Source organism: Cebus imitator, unplaced genomic scaffold (genome assembly GCF_001604975.1).
Source record: "Cebus imitator isolate Cc_AM_T3 unplaced genomic scaffold, Cebus_imitator-1.0 Scaffold61, whole genome shotgun sequence".
In the NCBI taxonomy this organism is placed as follows: Eukaryota; Metazoa; Chordata; class Mammalia; order Primates; family Cebidae; genus Cebus; species Cebus imitator.
In genome coordinates this window covers 613,696-630,625 of record NW_016107376.1, presented here as the reverse complement: position 1 = coordinate 630,625, position 16,930 = coordinate 613,696, and the positions used below count along the sequence as shown (strand labels likewise).

Sequence of the window (16,930 nt, the reverse complement as noted above, 5' to 3'; positions counted from 1 at the left end):
AACTAATATAATCATCACCAGGCTGAGTGAAAATACTTTTTACTCATTTTGCAGACACAAACTAATCAAGGTAATTTGAATCTTGGGCACAATTCAAGAAAGCCATTTATTTAACTACTCTGAGATTCATTCTTTCAGTTGCTCAATAAAGGTTACAGATAAAGATAGTACAGAAAATACAGTTTTAAAAGGCTGAAGGAATGGACAAGGTATCAAATATGGAACCATTTATCATCTGCAACTGTAGGACTTAAAGTGAGTAATGTCTTGGTTTTGTTCCTAGATTAAGCATCACAGTTCATTAGAAGCAACAGTAATTATTCCTATATTCCTTATTTATTAAGAACTGCAAAGAACGTGCACATACATTGCTTTCTCTTTGCTGAAGAGTACATGTGTAATTAGATTTTACTACTCTGCTGGAACAAATTTCCCCTCCTCCTTCTGTTTCTGTGTTTCCTTTATTTTAATTTTTAATTTCTTTTTTTTTTTTTTTGTAGAGATGAGGTCTGGCTGTGTTGCCAGGGCTGGTCTTGGACTTCTGGTCTCAAGGAATCCGCCTGCCTCATTCTCCCAAAATGTTGGGATTTCAGGTGTTAGGCACCACCCCCAGCCTCTCCTCCTTACTTCTGTCCTCTTTCCCCTTTGAGTTTCTATCCCTCTTCAGGGTCTCTAGAACACTGAATTTGAGTTAACTTACCATTACTGCTTTTGGGAAAGTTTGCAATTTCTCAAAAACTAGAGTGAAGACAAAGGGAAAAGGAGGGATGAAGGAGATACAGTTAATGAAAGGCCATAGTTTCATAAGAAAACAGCTGGATGATTGGTTCCACAGACTGTATCTCCTGCGAGGTTGTTGGACATGAGCATGTCTTGGAAAAGATCTTTATGCAGATCAATTTCTTTACTGGCTTCTCCCCTCTTTTATGTCTCTGGCCCAAATTTATCCCAAAAGGCTTTGACTCTCCTTTACTTACTCTGGCCCTCTGAACAGGCTCTACAGAAACCAGCATTTCCTTGCTTCTGTTTGGGTCAGACCTGGGCACTGGAGGTGTTGTGACTCCCACCATGGTGGATGCCATGGAATCAGCAGGGAAGACTGGCCCTCGACCCCCGGGGAGACTGTGTCTGTTTGTGGTGATAGGAGACAAGGCTATCATAGCCACAGCTGGGTGCTTTACATGGGCCATCAGACTGGCTGGAATCTCTGGGGGCTGCTCTCATCTGCAGCAGGGTGAGGGGATGAGGTCTGGGAGGCAAGTGGCCTGAGCAGATCAGGATATCATGTAAACTGTGTTTAAGACAGTCTCTACATAATTGCCTGAAATGATAGCATCTTAAAAGAAAGCACCCATTTGTCTTTCCACAACAATCAGACTAGCCTAAACTACAGTACACATAAGGCCTAAATATGTTGTTGTTAATATAAATCAGTGGCTATCAACCCAAGGCAATTGTGCCTCCCAGGGGCCATATGGCAATGGCTGGAGACATTTGAGGTAGTGACAACTTGAGGGGTGCTACTGGTGTCTAGTGAGTAGAGGCCAGAGATTCCACCAAACAAGCTGATATACACAGGACAGTGCTCTACAACAATTATCCATCCCCAAATGTCTTGGTTGAGAAATGTTGGCATAGACAAAAGACTTAGGTATTTTTTACATTGCAAGGCTAATTTGATATTTTATTTGGCAAGTGAAATTAAACATCTCAGCTCCTGTCCCTCAGTTGCAATTCCAGCCTAGCTTGGCCTTCCACAAACACCAACGTCTTTGGGGAATCAGTGCCCCTGGGAAAGAGGGGTCCCAGGAACTCCGGAAGAGGTGCTGGAGAGTACCAGGGGCAAATGTCACGTATTTAAAAATTGATCCTTAGCCAATTGTACGGTGATGAGAGGTTAGGCTTTGATCTTTGCTTCCAAGTCCTCTGTTCTACATCTTTGTCATCCTTATCTTTATCATTCTTGGTTCAATGCCAAGAATTCAGTCTAGAATTTTTAAGTAACTATAGTCCTGAGAGTTTGTGGAGTAGACACACATCTGTGAGCCTGGTTACCGTTTATAACAGTTTTCCCTGTGAGAAAATTGTGTTATATTACAAAGATATGTACAGTTATTAGAACCAGTTCAGCATTCATTTAAGATATTTTATATATCCCAATTTGAAGAAATCTCCCACAGTTCTAAAATCACTTTTGTTATTACTATGAAGAGATTCAACTGTGCTGGAACTAAAGTGTAAATGACTTCAGGACAGGGATCTTTGTTTTATTTATGGGTATATTCAACAAGCCTAAAATTGTGCCTGATTCATACAATAAGTGTTTGTTGAATATAATTTTGCAACCTAGTAGTAGAAATGACAGCCTTTATGAGAGGAATATATAAATATACAAGTAATTAAAACTCAAATACAATTTTTTTGTTGTTCTGTGTTAATATATTAGATGTACCAGGCCCATCAAAGTCTAGTGTCCTTTCAAATTATCATCAATAGTTGACTTTTGAAGTTCTTGAAATGGAGGGGTTTTGTTCTTACTTTCCCCCCTTAAATGTTTATATTTATGGAATCAAATAGAACTGGATTCAAGTCCTAGCTCTATCTCTTATATCTGTGTACCTTTAGGCAATTTATTTGAACTTTCTAATAGGCCTTAGTTTCTTCTTTTGTCAAACTCTTAGTACAGACTGAATGTTTCATATCTGAAATTCTTGGGAATAGAAGTGTTTCTGATTTCAGATTTTTCAGATTTTGGAATATTTGCTTTATACTTAGAGGTTCAGCATCCCTAATCTAAAAATCTGAAATCTAAAAGCCTCCAATGAACATTTACTTTGAGCATCATATCAGCACTCAAAACGTTTTGGATTTTGGAGTATTTTGGATTTGGGATTTTCAAATTTGGAATGCTCAATCTATATTAAATAAGCTAATATAATGGGCATAGTTTAGTGCCTACAACAAGGGAAGTATTCAAAAATTGAGTGTTATTTAAGAACTGGGTATGTCAGATTTTGTAAATCAGAGATATTTCGTCAATTAATATATTTACTAATAATGTACATTTTGTGAACTATTTATCTTTTACATGTATATTATATACATTTCTTGCTCTTTGTCCTTTTTGCTTTTCGACTTTGCGCGATAACATTATACTAATAAAAGTGATTTTCATTAAAGATAACTAATAGTGGATGCTTTACACACACACATACACACACACACACACACACGCACACACACAATATCAACTCTCCTTATAATGAACTTTGTTTGCCAGACATCCTCATCTGCCAGTTGGATGATCTGTGGTGAACTTAGACCCAGAGATGGGCATTGGCAACTTCCCCCAACAAGTTCGCTGTGAGTTTGAGAACCATCAGTCAATCACTGTTAGTGCGGCAGTAATTTGAGCTTTTGATGCTCACTTCATCTTTTTACATCCCTGTCTTTCCTGGCCCTGACAGCTCAATGCTGGCATTTCACACGTTTCATCTGCTTTCTCCATACCAAGAATAAACTGTTTCCAGACATGAATATAAAGGGGAAATCAAAACAACTCGTACTGAAAATTTGACAGTTCTGAAGCCTTTTTATTTATTTTCCATTACTACTTATTTCAAAAGCATCCTTAAATATCTTTCTTAATTGCTTCCTTGAAGATACATCATACCATGGCTATGGGGATAAAGAAAGCAATCATTGCTGAAATAATTTCCTTGTTAGAAATCGTCAGGAAGACAAATATGTACAAAGTAGGATCATGAAAACTGAGTTTCTGCTGTGGCTCTTTTATTTTTTAAGGGACAAATAATAATGGTCATAATATATTCAACACTTATATGCCAGATATTCAAGCATGCCCTTTAAGTAGATTATTTTATTAAACTTTCACAATAAGCAACAGATTATCTTGTTTACAACTAAGGGAGCTAAGGTGTACAAAATTAAGTTACTTGCCTGAAGTTCTACAATTAGCAAGTTACAGAGCTAGTCAAGACCCTTACTGGAACAGGAAGTCATTTTATTACTTATTTCAGCATCCCACAATATAATTAACACTATTCACTTTTTAGATTTCAATGACAGGAGAAAACCAAAATGGCCTATAATTAAATCCTGTCTCTCTGTCCTTTACATCTGTAACCCACAGGCTTCTTAAAGCTGAATTAATATTAAAATTGCAAACTGAACCCAATCAATTGAGGAATAAGATCATTTGTGCTCCTAATTAGAACTGCAGATTGAAATGAATCATTTATATTTGTGTACTTTTTTGACTAAGAATTATTCATTCACCTTAATATTCTTCTCATCACTTTAGAAGATATCTAGAAATTGCATAGATGAACAATTTTTTCTTTTCTTTTTGTGTTTAATAGAAAATTAGCTTCTCTAGTTAGTGGCAATTGTCTGAAGCGTTAATTATCAGACCATTCTTTTTCTAATTTGTAAAGGTTTTATCCATCTATTGTTATGGCTGCACAGTTTGAGGAAGCAATTTGCATCATGGCTCAGAGTTCAAATAGGAAACTGACAAAGACATTGGATGTTGTACTTGAAATATATGTCTGTTCTCCATTTCCTTCAGTGGCTGGACAGGCTTAGGTTCTGAAGTATTAGTTATGGGAGTAGAACAGTATCCACAGGAATGGATGTAAAGAAATCCTATTTACCCAATTTATAATGAATCCATAAATCCACAGGCAATTGATTCATGATCAAAATATTTAAAATACCATTTCTTTAAGAGTTGGGATTTTAAATGTATTTGTTAGGAGACTTTTTTTTTTTTTTTTTTGGAGACAGAGTTTGGCTCTTTCACCAGGCTGTAGTGCAATGGTGCGATCCCAGTTCACTGCCACCTCCCCCTCCCGGGTTGAAGCCATTCTCCTGCCTCAGCCTCCTGAGTAGCTGGGACTATAGGCACGTGCCACCATCCTGAGCTAATTTTTGTATTTTTTTTTTTTTTTGAGACAGAGTCTCACTCTGTCACCAGGCGCCAGGCTAGAGTGCAGTGGCGCAACCTCGGCTCGCTGCAACCTCTGCCTCCCGGGTTCGAGTAATTCTCCTGCCTCAGCCTCCCAACTAGCTGAGACTACAGGCGCGCGCTACCACACCCAGCTAATTTTTTTGTATATTTAGTAGAGACGGGGTTTCACCATGTTGGCCAGGTTGGTCTCAATCTCCTGACCTCGTGATCTACCCACCTTGGCCTCCCAAAGTGCTAGGATTACAGGCAAGAGACTCCACATCCAGCCAGGAGACTTTTAAAAATTGGACTTGCCTCTTGTTTGACTTACATAAACATGTCCTTGAAATTATAAATGACTTCCCATTCATCTGTTTGCCTTTATTACTGTTGTTTTGAAAGCAACTTGCAGATAGTCTGGCCAGCCACTCATCTGGCCTCTTAGAGGAACAGAACCAGAAGTGGAAAAGGACAGAAGTTATGAATAGCAAGAGCACTTTAGAGTTGCTGATTCCTGGGGACAAGTTTTCAAGCAAAAATCTCCCTAGGATGGCTCTAGTCCCCAGATTATCCTCCTTTGCCACTCATTCTTCCCATTCCCTTTTATCTGCCAGGAACCTGCACTGTGCAGCTAACCTGCTGTCTCCCGCTTAACGATGGGCTTCTGAAAGTAGACCATGTACTCCTTTTTCAAGGTGGAATCTACAGTGTTTGATGCAGTTTTGAGCACAAAATAGTGTTCAATAAATACTTGTTGAATAAATGAGGGGAGGAATTCTTGAAATCATTCTACTTTTTACTTTAAGACTGCAGTGACCTTACACGAAATTAGACATTCATTGAATTAGCTAATATTACTTTGTAAAAATACAAATATCTTCAGTAGAGTCAGAGACTCTCAAGATCGTAGGAATGAATTAGTTGACATTTCTGTCTTCTTAACATCTAAATGAAATTAGCTGCACTGAAGAAACATAAGTCTAAATTGAGGGTGCCAGGTGCAGGGGAGAGTTTGAGAGAAGGAAAATGAGTAGTGTTGGGCATCGTGGGTACTTTGCGTTGTAGAGTGGTCCCGTGGGCAGGAAGAGGGGAGGAAAAAGGCATCATAATGGCACTAGAAGCCATTAGGAAGGTAAGAGAGACTGCTAAAGAGAAGGCTGAAAATGCTGTCTTAGTCCATTTCTGTTGCCACAAAGAAGCACCTGAGGCTGGGTAATTTATAAAGCAAAAAGTTTTACTGGTTCATGGTTCTGAAGGCTATCAAAAAAAGCATGGTGCCAACATCTGCATCTGATGAATGCCTCAGGAAGCTCATGGTGGAATGTGAAGAGAAGCAGGGATCCCATGATGAGAAAAGCAGCAAGAGAGAGAGAGAAGAAGGAGGAGGAGGTGCCAGGCTTTCTCAACAACCAGTTCTTAGGAAGCAAGGGTGACAACTCACTTACTCCCATGAGAATGGCACTAAGACGTTTCTGAGGGATCTGCCCTCAGGATCCAAACACCTCCCACCAGGCTCCACCTTCAACATTGGGGGCCAGATTTCACCATGAGACTCCACAGGGCCAAAAAAAAAAAACAACAACAAACAAAAACCAAAAACCTCACATCCATACAATAGCAGATGCCAAAGAGATGCTATATAACCGCAAACTGTCTAGTGCCCAAGAAACGGCATTAAATGCGTTACATCCTTCTCTTCCTTTCCTTGCTATGTCTTTTCTTATTTCTAACACTCATTTTTTAGACTGTAGCTTTTAATGTTACATTTCAGACATAGTAAAAGTCAAGTAAGCTGTAGTGGGTTGACCTGGGGACCTATCACCATTTGTTAAAGTCTTTCCATATGGAAAATGCACAGGATAGCATTTTAGAATTTTAAGGAATCTTAGAAATCATCCAACTCAACGGATTTTTAACTTTTTAAGATTCCGAATCCTATTTTTATTTTTATGTATTCTATTTTACTTTATTTTATTTTATTTTATTGAGGTGGAGTCTCTCTGCATTGCCCAGGCTAGAGTGCAGTGGTGTGATCTCAGCTCACTGCAAACTTCCCCTCCGGGATTCAAGCAATTCTCCTGCCTCAGTCTCCCGAGTAGCTGGGATTACAGGCACACTCCACCATGCCCAGCTAATTTTTGTATTTTTAGTGGAAATGCGTTTTCACCATGTTGTCTAGGCTGCCGGAACTCCTGATCTCAAGTGAGCCGTCTGCGTCAGCCTCCCAAAGTGCTGGGATTACAGACGTGAGCCACTATGCCCTGCCAGAAACCTATTTTTATTCAAAGAAAATCTTACTTTAGGTAAAATGTGTTACACAGATAAAAACAAAGCTGATCTGAGGGTGAGTATAATCACCCTGCCAACAGGACCCTCCTTCCTTCATCTTTCTCTTTTCCCCAAGGGGGTCTGGCCTCTAATTAGACATTGGTGTGCAGTGTGCAGTTGGCAATCATTGATCTAAACAATTACCCTTGTTTACTGGTTAAGTAAATCCAGTGACATTTAGAAACTTGGCAAAACAAGTTAAGAGTAAACTAAGTCTGGTCCCCAGTTCAGTGTGCTTGCCATGGTACTAAGAGTCTCCGGGAGCAAGAATGCCTGGCATAGTGTCTAATACAGTGCCTAGTGCACTTCATAAATACATGTTGATGAATGAGTGGAAGAAATGAATGAAAGAACACTGATCTAGACATCACAAGAGTACGTAAGTGTGCAGTGTTCTGGCTCTTTTTGAAAATATTTTGGGGAGAAATGAACCAATGGAGAATGAATTTATTCTCTGAAGGCACCCTTTTCTCTGGTAGAGATCTACCTTTGCTTTGTGAGAAATCCAAACTTCCAGAGAATAGAGGAGGTGTCTGTTTTGTTCATCATCAGTAAATACCTACTATACCCAGGGCCCAGCACCACCTGAACAGACCAGATGCTCACTAAATATGTGTTGAATGTACTGTTTATGGATTCTTCTGTCTGTACAACTTGCAACTGGGCAGTTGGAACTAATCTCATCCTCTTCTGTGTTGCAGTATTTTGTTAAAGGCACTGGTATGTACATAATCTTCAGAACCAGAGAAAATCTGGGAGCCAGTGCTATCTAATCTTCTTTACTTCTATCTTGTGCAACTACAGGCTTGTCAAAGCCTGGCAATTTTACCTTCTCAACATCTCTTAAATTTGTCCCCTTCCTTCTGGTCCCCAAGACACTTAATTACTACAGGACTCTCGTATTGCTTTGCTGGATGGTTTATTATTATTATTACATTATTATTGTTTGAGATGGAGTCTTGCTCTGTTGCCCAGACTGGAGTGCAGTGATGTGATCTCAGTTTATTGCAACCTCCATCTTCTGGGTTCAAACAATTCTCCTGCCTCAGCCTCCTAAGTAGATAAAATTACAGGCACCTGCCACCACGCCTGGCTAATTTTTGTATTTTTAGTAGAGATGGGGGTTTCACCATTTTGGCCAGCTGATCTTGAACTCCTGACCTCAGGTGATCCACCCACCTCAACCTCCCAAAGTTCTGGGATTGCAGGCGTGAGCCACCGCACCCAGCCTGCTGGATGATTTTTCTTTTGCAGTAGCCTCTCGACCAGATACTTCCAGTCAGTGTCTCCTTCCTCCCTCTTCTTGCCTGATTGGTCTTTCCAAAAGTAAATCCTTACTTTCCCACCCTCCTTGCTTAAAAGTTTAATATCTCCCTACCCACCACGAGGTTGTCTGAACTCTTTAATTAGCACAATATTCAAGTAACCTTTTCAGCCTCATTTTATGCCTCTCTAGATTAGCTTACCCTAAATGACTTGAGTTCAACTAAGGCACTATCCTCTCTCATATATATTCCTATTCTCTTCATCCATGGTTCTCTTCTGCCCCTGATTCTTTGCCTTGCAACTTCTTGCTCATCTTTCAAACCTCAGTTCAAATGTTCAATCTTTTTGACCTTTTCTGCAGCTCTGCTGACCTCCAGCTCCACCTCAGTTAGAGTTGGAGCACATCTTTTGTAACGCTTCTGAATTCTAAGATAATTGGCTTCATGCTAATATCTCCATTGGACTCTGAACCTGATGGCTGGAATTCTTCCTTAGTAACCTCAAGCTACATCAGGATATTGGTCTTTCAATCAGAGAGGGTGTTATTTGTAGGCTACTATCATTGATTAACAAGTGGGATTGATTTCAACCACCTACAGAAAAGCTAGCTCATTTTCTTCAACTCTAAACGGTGATATTTAAAGATACACAATTCTTCACATCGGAGATGATGAAAGATGTTCTAAACATCTACTTTTTTTTGGTAGAACTTATAGTGGCTAGTTATGTATCAAAAGAATATAATAATTAAAAATTATGAATTATATGTATAGCCATAATTGATGCATAACCTGACAAAGTTATTTAAACTAAAGTTTTAAAATTCAACTGGCATCTTGAATCAGTTATATTCTCTAAAAATCTTGTGGTTCTTGTGATTACTGTTTATATCAGTCACTCGTATGTGTCCATTTCCTGAGATGTGGTGTTTTTATGTATGTGAAATTATGGAAGTAGTCTCAAAGAACCAAGGAGCAAAAATTTTAAGTAGCCAATGCTTGCTTATTCATTTAAAAATTATTTATTACATGCTTACTATTTCCAGGGTACTCTCTCAGGCACTGGAATTATAGTAGTTATCTAAAGATTTATAGTAAAGATAGCTAAGTGTTGCAGTCAGGCGACAGAATTGTGGAAAAGAAGAACAAAGAGGGTAAGGGCTTTTTCTCTTAATTTGTGTTTTCTTCAAGTTCAAGAATTTGAATCAGCCCATGAATCATAAATGAGAACGTTTACTGGGTTTGTGTATAGCTAGTAAGGGATTTATAATACCTACACTACGTAAGATGTATCCAACAGCTACTCATTTTTCTTTTCTTTTCAATGTGAAACTTCCCAATCAAAGAAAAATGGAAGTAAATGGTGTAGGATCTATTTACACCCTGCCAAGAGATACCCAAGCTTCTTAAACTTATTGTAGGTTTGCATACGTCTCTTTTTATTGCCTTGACTCCCTGGAGCCCTGATCTTTTATTCTTTCAGAATCCAGAAGGGTGGAGGTGAGTTCTGTGAGGCTGCAACTCTATTTAAATCTGGTTTGAGGAAGAGCAGAAGTAGATTGTGAAGAGCTTTCTATAATCCACAAAAGTGGTGTGTGTCTGTCTTCTATCAGCCCTGTTCTGGCTTTCTCTTAAAATGACAAGAACAGACTAACAAATGGGAAGCTTCCTTTTGCGCTTTTATTTTTAGAGGGGGAGAGGAGGTGATTTTAATCTTTACCATGTAAAATTAACCACCTCACTCATCGTTGAATCTTCATGTCATATTTCAATTTTCAGTGGCATCAGAGACACGAAGGATGTGAATGTTGTGCTATTATGTTTTGGGGCCCTTTTCCATCCGGGTTTTGTTTAGATGAATCTTGGATCTTGGGTAGATGTTTGTGCTAAAGTTGTATTGACAAAGACATTGGTGCAGATCCCAGTTCAAAACAATATTTAGTTCTGGGAATTGTTCAGAAACAGCTGCCGGCTGACATTACGTTGCATGGCTGGTACATTGCATGGAGCGGTTTGCATTTGACTTTTATAAACTGAAAGCTGGGCTGCGCAGAAATTATATTTGATGTTGTGAGAGGTTGTATGTTAGACAGAACATTCTAGAATTCAGGGAGCATCACTGCTCACTTCAAACAGCCCTGCAGAAAGGCAGGCGTGTCCCGCAGCACTGCCTTGTATGTAAGCTTTGTTGTAAGGATCACTCCAAGGAAGGAATTTTTGCTTAAATAAGTTAATGATTTAGTACCTGAAGGAAACAAGACATGCATGCCATGGCTTAGTTCCATATCATTTTTATATATTTTAATGGGTTTTCCATCTTTTGGAAAAAAGAGTAAAGTCAAAGGATTTCTGTAGCTTGTAGATTAAAAATTAACAAGCATCTTTGACTTCAGTTCAAAGTAGTAAATAAGGTGTATGTTGGATGAGAGCAAAAATTATTTTTTTTGTCTGAAGCTGTAGACTAAACATACTATTCAAGATATTTTTTTAATATCAGAGGGAAAGAGTATTGGACTTGATAATTGTGGAATTTAGATATAATAATTAATGAAACATATGGTGGTCTCTGACCAATTAAAGCTAATTATCTGAATAATACAACATACTACTTTCTTAGGTGAGGGAGAAAAATGCATAAATTGAAGCAAAATGCCATTTTTATTAAATCCGGGAATATTAAAAAAAATTTTTTTTTGAGACAGGGTCTCAGTCTGTTGCTCAGGCTAGAGTGCAGTGGTGTGATCATAACCCACTGTAACTTCAAATGATTCTCCCACCTCCTGAGGAGCTGGGACTACAGGCAGGTGTACCACGTGTAGTTAATTTGAATTTTTTTCTTTTCCTTTTTTTTGTAGAGATAGGGGTCTTACTCTGTTGCCCAGGCTGATCTGGACCTCGTGGCCTCAAGCAGTCCTCCAGCCTTGGCCTCCCAAAGAGCTGAGATGATATGAATGAGTCACCTTGCCCAGCCGAGATTTTGAAATTTGAATATAAGAAAGAATGATTGCATGCTGGTTAATCATATTCATGTTTGTTAGGCTAAAATAGGCATCTATCTGGTACATATCTTAGGTGAATTCTGAAACTATCACTTGGAAAGCCTGTTTTGTCTCCTGATTTTCATTTTAGTCTAGAATTCTTTATGAAAATATATACAGCCTCAACAATTTGAAAATCAAAAAGGGAACAATTTAAATAATTTTTTAATCAAAATTATTATCTTTCTGCTAACAGTAAAGCTTCAGGGAAAGTGCTGATGAGATGCTGATATTTGGAAAAATGGGAGAAGATGGATCCCAGATGAGAATTAGCCAGTTCATTTAATTATACAGGGTATGGTTATTCATGAAGCAGCTATGATTGGTGTTGTGCTAGGCAATGAAGATACAGTGATGAATAAGAGGCAGGTCCTTCAAAGAGAGCACAGGTAAGTGGACGAGGCAAACAAGTGAAGAGACTCTCAGGGGAGTAGGAAAAGAACTCAGGAAAGAATTCACGTCGGGCTGTAGTCACAGTTGAGAGATACTGTAAGTGCAAAAGGTGAGTCAAGGGGGGCTTCCTCCTCTGAGTAAGTGAGCGTTGGGAAAGCCAGAGAAATCCAGGAAGAGAGGCGTTCTTGCCATTGAGGGTCAACTTCATCAGTGCTCACAGAAGATAGAGAAGATGATGTCTTAGAAAAAGGAGCGCAGTTCAATGTGGCTGGAGGAGACTGCAAGAGAGAGAATAGACAAGCGGAACTTGTTCTTTAGTGGGTTTACCAGCAAAGCTGTAGTTGTCAGATTGTCTCTTAATACTGTATTCTGCATAGACCCAGTGAGGAAAGCAGTGGAAGAGGAAAGCAGGTGTATTTGTATAAGATCATGGATTATCTGAAAGCAGGGATATATCAGTGACTCTTGACCTGTAGCCAAAGTTAAACCTGCACAATCAAATGACTCCGCTCCTGGACGCTCTGCCCTGTGGGGAGCTTGGATTCATGTTGGGTTAAAATCTTTTGCTCTCATTTTGAGCATGAGTTCAGAACGCTAATGGAAAAACTTGGCTCTTTGTTATTCCTCGGAAATGTATTTTTCTGCATCACAGTGGCAGAGTTGGGCTGTGCTTCATTTTTCAAATACTTAAAAAGCGTTATTGTACTCTGGAGGTTCTGCCCTCTCATTACTGGAAAGAATGGACCCAAAGATAGCCTCTTCACTTTGGGTTTTAACTCTTTCTTATGTCGTTGTCATCTACTTTGCTACTTCTCTGCAATTTAGCATCCCAGAGTATAACGGGTAATAAAATAAATGTTGAAAATACCTCAAAGCACCTGAATATTTCTGTGAAAGTCCTGCTTGAAGGTTGGTACTTTCTTTTCAGCCCTTGATCATCTTAGGAAGCTTCATTTAGAAAGAACAAACTGTTAATGCAATGGTAAGCATAAGGTCCGTGTTCACAGTTGTGTAACAGATTTCTTTATGCTCCCTTTCTGGAATACACAGTCTTAACTTCCAGCTGCCTAACACACGATGAACACCTACAATATTATGCCCTTAAATCCTCCCTCAATTTCCTAACAGGCACGCAGCTACCATTGCCACCCTCCTAGTTATTATTTCTGCCATCTCAAAGATTCTTACATGCTTCTGCTGGCTTCACAAATTCACACCTTTCTCCCCTCATTTATACTTCATGGAAAGTGAAAAAAGTAAATTATTGGAATGGATACATTCTAAAAAAGATATCTTGTAGGTAATTTGTAGTTTTCTTGGCTCTTTGGAATGATTGAAAACAATGGAAATTAGGTGAATCTTTTTTGGATGGAACTGCATAGCAAGATCATTGATTTATGTAGTCTTAGGGTATTCTTTATTTGATGAGGGGCTTAAACAATGAAAATTTATTCTGCTGCATTTCTGGAGGTCAAAAGTGCTAAAATCAAGTTGTTGAAATGTTATATTCCTTCTGGAAGCTCTAGGAGGGAATTTGTTTCCTTCCCTTTTGCATCTTCGAGAGCTCATCTGCGTCTCTTGGCCTGTGGCCCCATCTTCCTTATTCTAAGCCAGCAAAGTTGCATTTCTCTGGTCTGTCTTCCATGGGACATCTCTTGCTAAATCTCCTGTTCTGCCTCTTTCTCGTACTTAAAAGGAGCCCTGTGATTACACTAGGCCCACATGGATAATTGAGGATCATCTATCTTAAAATCAATTTGTGGGTAACTTTAATTCCATCTGGAATTCCCCATTCTGTTCCTGAACGGTTTTTAGGTTCATTCACCCAGTACACAGAACAAGATAAACACTGACAATGGGATTTCAGCAAGAGAAATTGAACTATTTATTGTATGGTTCCCAAGCAAGGAGAGCAGGCCGCTACTGCTTAAGACCTGAACTTCCAGATGGCCAAACAAGATAAGAATTGAAAGACAGGGTACATTTTAGGAAAGAAGAACTTAGAGGCAAGATTGCAAATCAATACGTACAGGTTATACATTGGTTTAGCCCGACAGGCTGGGATATCTTTAAGTGGGGGCTTACAGGTCAACAGTAAACTGAGATTCTTCGATTTGAAATTGGTTAAGGAAGCAAGGATTTGTCTAAAAAGTTGGGGTCAGCAGAAGAGAATATTATAGTTTGATATGTGGGTGTGACTCTATCCAGGTCCCTAGGTACCTGCAATTTCTCTTGAAGAGACTCACAATTTTTCCTTTATTTCCATGCTTGTGCGGAGGCCTGTGGCAGGTTTCTAAAGGCCACTCACAAACTGGGGCTCATGGCCCTCTTCCATATGCCATCTTCAAGTACCATCTTCAAATCCCTCCCTCTCTCACCAGTCCCAGGGTATTCTCCATGTGAGAATAATGACCTGGGTGGAGGTAAAGTTTCATCCTTGGAAACTGAAGAAGAAAAAATACATAGTTTGCATGTATAAATGTACCATTGAAAAATCAGGAGAGACTGTCTGAAATTTGGTTATTTGTTGTCAGCATTAGTAAATATATGCTAATAAAATCTCTATAAGACATCAGCCGTAAAAATTTTGGAAAGTTTTAACTAGATTTAAGCAGGTCATTTGTCAATGCCAATTTAGAAATTAAAATTGTTACTTGGGGGCTGTAGAACCTGTTTAAATGTAATAGTTGGATTTATGATATTTTTATGTATATTTTTTGAATTGAATTGAAAAAGCCCTTTTTTGAATCTTTTATTTCGGAATCAGGGGTACATGTGGAGGTTTGTTACATAGACAGATTTTGTGTCATGGGGATTTTGTGTACAGGTTATTTTGTCACCCAGGAAATAGGCACCATATCCCATAGGTAGTGTTTTGAGCCCCTCCCTCCTCCCACCATCCACCGTCAATAGCCCCCAGTATCTGTTTTTCCCTTCTTTGTGCCCATGTGTTCTCAATATTTAGCTTAATAGGTAGTTTTATATGAGATTTGAAAGCCTTAGTCAAGTCATCTTCATGTGCATTAAAATAAAGCAGTCCATGTACCAAGGAAATCTGCCAACATTTAGCAAACTATTGGCACATTCTCGGAAATAGAAACCAATGTCTTGCAATGTTTGCACCTGATCCAAATTTAATGTGGTTTGTTCATTTTCTGACTCTATAAAATTAGCTTGAAAAGAAAAGGTTAAATCTATACAATTGAAACAAAACATATGACGCTTTCAGATTTAGTTAAGTAATTACCCAGTCAGAAGGTGGAGAACACTGCTGGTGTATATTCTCTTGATTTATTTTTTAAAAACCCTCTTTTTAGTAAAATACATTTGTTTTCTTTGAAAAATGTTTTAGTGTTCGCGTTTACTCTGTCAGTTTACACTTTTTGACCTTGACACTTTATTCTTCTTTAAATGTCATTTCAAAACATACCAAGCATGTAGGAATTACCAAGATGAAACATGTCTGTGGTTAACCCAAAACTTTTAATGAGAAACTGCAAATCTTAAGTTAAACTATGTAAATTATTTTTTATTTCTTTTTTAATGTTGACATTTGATTATACCCTCAGTGATAATCTTTTAATTAAAAATATGCTAGCACCTTCTGTACTTTCTTACAGATTATTATAGGGACATTAGAATGATTTGTTATAGGCTTTAGAGTCAGAGAACTCCGGGTTCAAGATTTGTACCTCTAATAAGTGAAAAGGGGCCTTGCGTGGTAGGTCACGGCTATAATCCTAGCACTTTGGGAGGCTGAGGTGGGTGGATTGCTTAAGCTCAGGAGTTTGAGACCAGCCTGGGCCACAGGGAGCAACCTCATGTCAACAAAAAGTACAAAAGTTAACCAGGTGTGGTGGCATGTGCCTGTGGTCCCAGCTACTTGGGAGGCTGAGTGGGGAGGATCGCTGGAGCCTGGGAGACGGAGGTTGTGGTGAGCTGAGATGGTGCCACTGCACTCCAGCCTGGGCGGCAGAGCAAGACCCTGTCTCAAAGAAAACAAAACAAAAACAAAAACCCTGTGGAAAAAAGTTGGTTTAATTTCTCTAAGCCTACATTTTTCTCTTATGTACAATGTATTGATAACTATATCCTAGGAATCTTGGGAAAATTAAAGAATAAGCACAATGTGGTTTGGTTATTATATTACTTTTAATGTTAAATTTAAATATTTAGGTAATTAATATGTAATATTATATTGAATGGTGTTTATTTGTATTTAGTCATCTGAAATGTTTAATTTTTGTCTTATTTAATGTAATAGCAATGCTAGAAACATAGCTAAAGCTGTTATTTTTTTAAAAGTTTTTTTAACTCCCCCTGCCAGCTCACCCTATGTTATTATTTAGAAAACAAGTGCAAATATAGTTTAGGATTCATTGTGGAGGAATATGCAATAATGCAGTGGTCATCAAAGCCTTATTAAAGGCTTTGATGTTGTTTTATAAAAGCACTCTATAGGGGTGTGGACATTATCTTGAAGGAATAAGGTAAAGATAATTTCCGGTGAGACTCACATAGTCATGGAGAGGAAAACAGGATGATCCCTAAGAGAGAATAAAGATTTTGTGGCAGTGTTTTGCACAAATGAGACAAAGGGAACAGACTTGGCGTCCTAATCAAGTGACTACTATAAAATGATTGAAATTGATGAGATACTGCAGCATAAAACTCAAAGTAAGTAAAGGTAGACAGGAAGGAGGAAAAATGCACATCACAGAGAAAAGATAAAATCCATGAGGGTAGTTCAGCAAAATGTAAAGCGGAAAACGTGACACCTGTTCTTTTTCTCTGAATATAGCTATAGCTGATGAGTTTACTGAAATAGTATATGAAAAATGCAAATGCTTAGATCATTTCCTGGCACTAGTAAGCACTAAATGAAGCTTAGCTTTAATTTAATTTAATTTAATTTTTTTTTTTTTTTTTTTTTT

General features: G+C 38.5%; 1 protein-coding gene across 1 annotated transcript in view; it reads left to right on the top strand.

Moving 5' to 3' along the window:
* The window catches only part of PLXDC2 (plexin domain containing 2), a 427,121-nt gene that overhangs the window by 36,078 nt on the left and 374,113 nt on the right, over nt 1-16,930 (top strand). The window lies entirely within an intron of this gene.